This window comes from Frankliniella occidentalis, unplaced genomic scaffold (assembly GCF_000697945.3).
Source record: "Frankliniella occidentalis isolate FOCC.00 unplaced genomic scaffold, Focc_3.1 Scaffold476, whole genome shotgun sequence".
NCBI classification, from domain to species: domain Eukaryota; kingdom Metazoa; phylum Arthropoda; class Insecta; order Thysanoptera; family Thripidae; genus Frankliniella; species Frankliniella occidentalis.
The window spans coordinates 67958-72768 of NW_026267594.1; the positions used below are offsets into that span (position 1 = coordinate 67958).

The window sequence follows — 4811 nt, forward strand, 5'->3', positions numbered from 1 at the left end:
CTAGCTGTTGTGATTACAATTGGCACGCACAGTCAGCATAGAGACTGGATTACTCCATGATTACAACCAGCTACAAAGCACTTCATCAGCTTCAAAATGAGTTTACAACTTCATGAATTAATATTATGCTTCTTGTAATTGCAGTTCTCTTGTCCGGGTACAAGGAGTCACAGGCGACTGTGCTGACATTCCTTGGAACGAGGGTGGTAAGTATAGTAACAAACTGTGGCTGCTGTTGTACAATGTATTTCAATATGTGAAACTAATAACATGCATATCGTTTGCAGCATTTTTGTTGGCAACAAAGAGTGACGAGAAATCAAGTGATAAATAGGCATCAGGTAAGGACTGTATTCAATTAGTAGTTTCATTACTGGTCTGCAACAGAAAGTTATTATCACAGATGATGTACCGTTTCACTCGGTTTCACATTCAGTTTTCCTGACTGATACCCTTTGTGAATAAAGATCAGACAGGTCATTTCACATCATTAAGAAGTCATTTAGGTCACATAAATGCCTTACATTACAGATTAAAATTATGTGGAAATGATGACAGAATAATGTCAAATGACATCTTTGATCTTTCCATTCTGATATTAAAATATAGAACTAACACCTTCTTTATTCTGTATTTTCAGGTTTACATATATTATTGGACAAAGGCTGATCATGCCCCTCAGGCTGGCTAGAAAATAATATGAAAACTGTGATAATTTTAGTTTTTAATTTTTTTTTAAGCATGTCAAATAGACAATTTTTTTAAAACAATAGTTATTGAGTACCTTATTCCTCTCCTTTCTGATTGACACAAACTTTATCAATTGGAAGCTCAAAAAATGTTTCATGGCATTGCTCGCATTACATGTTGTATGGTCTGGGGGGTAACTCAAGCCTAAGTGATCGACGATCACACTGTTATTCAGATACAGTCATTGTTCCTAAATTCGGACTTGCGCCCTAAATTCGGACATTATGCCCGATTTCACTATTGTCGCCTACAAATCCATAATGCGTTGACAAAATTTAACTTCTATGGGTTTGATGGAAAGGTAAGATCACCAAGTTTCCATTTCTGCCAAAAACAAGATAAATGTGTGAGTGATATTGCTTTCTGCAGAAATTCCTGAAATTTGTATTTTTAGGCCCCAAAAACATGCGTTTTAAATCTGTCTTGCAAGAATGTTGGGCTCCGAACAGTGTAAGCCCGGGTTATTCTTACCACAACATATGTGAAACTTGGTACTTTTATCTACAATATGACACCAAGTTTTTGATTTTTCGTCGCACGGTTTAGTTTTGGGAATCGTTTTTGCAATGCGCTCTAACTTCGGAGATAGGGTTTTACATGCAAAAGTGACTACTGTCCGAATTGAGGGCACGTTAAAAGCGACCTTTAAGCAGTTCTGGCGACTAAACTATATACCAGATAAGAAAATTTGGACGGTAGGGTAAGGTCAATTTTTTTGATGAAGTTTCTATACCCCCCAAAACATTTTCACTTTTCATAATTTTTCAAAGCTGTCCGAATTTAGGACGCATTGGTTCTTAACTACGGACACGATTCAAACAGCCCTCACCCCTATACCGTTAGCGCGAAAAAATATTTTCGGAGAGTGGTAGGTGCGTCTCAACGTGAGGATTTTAGAATCCCCAGCGATTTTTCATATTTCAAAAATTAAAGATGTCACAGGCGTTTTTCCTCAAATACCGTCCGAATTTAGGGACAATGACTGTACTGTGATGTCACATTCTATATAATGTGAATTGTGTCACATTATTTAGAATATCATGTCACATTCTGTAGAACGTGACATACCGTTTGAAGCGCTCTGCCCTCAAGGACTCAGTGCATAAGAGGCGTACCTATGTCACGAGAAAACGAATGTGACAAGATATTCTACATAATATGACCCAATTCCCACATTATAGAGTGTGACGTCACAGTATTTGAATAACAGTGCAGCAGGGCGTCTTTCGAGGACCTAAAGTAGGGCCTAAGTGATCGAGGATCGTATGTCAGAAGTGATCAGGAGTAGGGTGTAGCGTACTCGGCCGACTTTTGAATTTTAAAAACGGGCCCCCCTCACTTCAAGCCATTTTTGATGTAGTTTCCGAAACCGATCTTGTTTTTTCGCTGAGACAAAGACTTCAGGTTCCTACCTCGCCTCAAAGTTGAGAAATTTCAATATTTTGCACTAAAATCGAATAATTCGGGTAAAAAATATTTCAAAGCAGTACAGAGACGATTCGTGAGTGGCATATGTTTCTTATACATCTAAAAAAAAGTTTGCCAAGTGTGACCGGCCATGGGAGAACCGTTTTAGGCCGTTTTAAGGCGACATTTGTGTAAAATTACTCAAAAAACGCTCCAAATCGTTATTTAATCCGGCTCTGGGGCCAGGATACGGGTCCTGGGCAGTCTGGGGGTGGTCTTTCGGATTGTCTGTAACCACCAGAAGGTAAAACAGGGGTGAGCGAGTTTTCCGACAGCCGTAGGCTGTGGGAGGGGAGAAGATAGGGCAGGAACCGGGGCGAAATTTCAGGAAATGGATGAGGCGCCGTGTGTGCATGGCAATGCACTGTCATTTGGGAAAGGGTTAAGTTGCGCAGGTCTTAGCCTGACATAGCCTAGTGCTTTGCTAACCCAGGGCTCACCACGAGGAGGTGCCTGCACCCCAAGCCCCGCCAACCTACCCATCCGGGCATGGTTTTTACGTTTTAAGCTGGACGTTTGTACGGGGCTGTCAACTGCCACTTGGTTTTAAACTTGTGCAATCCTGCCCGGCCCCTAAAAGCAGCGCGTATCTGCCGTTCTCTCTGCTCTTCTTCTACCATTGTTGCCGAAGTGATAACCACTCGCTCGACCGCCTGTATGCCGCAAGGAATGACAGGAATGCTGAGGCGGTGCTGCGACGAGATGGCTGCGTGCAGGTCCTCGTCGGAGACATCGCTGAGCAATACAAAAATTTAACACAAAGGGGCAGTTTCAAGTACCTCACCAACGTTAAGCTTAAAACGTTAAAACTATATGCCCGGGCGGTTTGGTTGGCCGGGCTCGAAGTGCAGGCACCTCCTCGTGGTGAGCCCTATGTTAGCAAAGCACTAGACTATGTCAAGCTAAGTCCTGCGCAACTTTACCCTTTCCCAAAATGTCAATGCATTGCCAAGCACACACGGCGCCTCATCCGTTTCCTGAAATTTCGCCCTGGTTCCTGCCCTATCTTCTCCCCTCCCACAGCCTACGGCTGTCGGAAAACTCGCTCACCCCTGTTTTACCTTCTGGTGGTTACAGACAATCCGTAAGACCACCCCCGGACTGCCCAGGACCCGTATCCTGGCCCCAGAGCCGGATTAAATAACGATTTGGAGCGTTGTTTGAGTAATTTTATACAAATGTCGCCTTAAAACGGCCTAAAACGGTTCTCCCATGGCCGGTCACACTTGGCAAACTTTTTTTTAGATGTATGAGAAACAAATGCCACTCACGAAGCGTCTCTGTATTGCTTTGAAATATTTTTTACCCGAATTATTCGATTTTAGTGCAAAATATTGAAATTTGTCAACTTTGAGGCGAGGTAGGAACCTGAAGTCTTTGTCTCAGCGAAAAAACAAGGTCAGTTCCGGAAACTACATCGAAAATGGCTTGAAGTGAGGGGGGCCCGTTTTTAAAATTTGAAAGTCGACCGAGTACGCTACACCCTAATCAGGAGGGCGTCTTTCGAGGACCTAACTCAAATGTAAGTAGGGCCTAAGTGATCGAGGATCGTATGTCAGGGTGGCCGAGTGGTAAAGGCACCTGCCTCAAGAGCAGGTCCCCCTGCGGGATCGTGGGTTTGAATCCCACTTTTGACATTTTGCGCGCCCAGTCGCGCGCCGCGTGTGTGAGTGTGTGAGTGTGTGATGCGCCACGGAGTGTAATGTCTAGTGCGTATGAAGATCATCTCGAGAGGTAAGTCCTTTTTTGAAAACATTTTGATTGGAGTGTAGCCCCTCCTTTCTCCTTGCTCACCTCTGTCTTGTCCATATGTGAAACGGAACATTGTGTATGGCACAAGTGGGTATCGCACCCCTGCCTCCCGCTTGGGGACGCACGCCTCAACCCACGCAGCCAGCGCGCTTCCATCAGGGAGATGACCGGCGGAGACGAAAGGACACTGACCGGGCGGTGTCCGGTAGCTACCCCTTCCACGCGGGTTGTCTGTCCGCCGCCGTACCCGCCGCCCGAAGTGATGAGCGGTAAGCTTTGCGAACATGCCCTTTGCATGGTCTTGGAACCTCGGGTTGCGGAACGTGCCCTTACGGCGGCGTGTGTGGCAGCACTGTGCGCTACGCTTCACTCTGAGTCCTACGGCCGACATCGCCTGACCGATTGTAGTATTGCCTTGCTCCCGCCATGTCCGACGAAGATTTTCGGTTCTACATCGAGTACGAGGAATGTTTCCTCGAGATGACGGCCCTCTACCTGAGTACCTTAAGTGTTGTGGGGTGTGAAAGGGGGAAATTAAAATCAGTAATTATTGTTTCTTGATCAAGTTCAAGAGTGTGGTTAGCGCCATGTGCAAAACTGATTTGAGGTTACGGGGCAGGTGCTTCCGTAGTTCACTCATGTGTCTGGGCTGTTCAATCTCTCGTGTGCGTGTGTCTGTTCGAATCGTGTGTTCAGAATAAGTGACGGTTTTCGCCGCTGTTGCGATGCTGCCGCCAGCGCCTGTGTGTGTGTGTGTGTGTGTGTGTGTGTGTGTGTGTGCGTGCGTGTGTGTGTGCGTGTGTCCCGGTAGCTCTTGGAACTGGCGCGCAGACCGCGGGAGA

General features: G+C 45.5%; 1 non-coding gene across 1 annotated transcript; it reads left to right on the plus strand.

Annotated features, from left to right (window-relative positions):
* The first annotated feature begins 3771 nt into the window (after window positions 1-3771).
* Trnal-caa (transfer RNA leucine (anticodon CAA)) lies at window positions 3772-3854 on the plus strand. The gene has a single exon. It is a non-coding gene; the product is annotated as a tRNA-Leu (tRNA).
* Window positions 3855-4811: the final 957 nt, after the last annotated feature.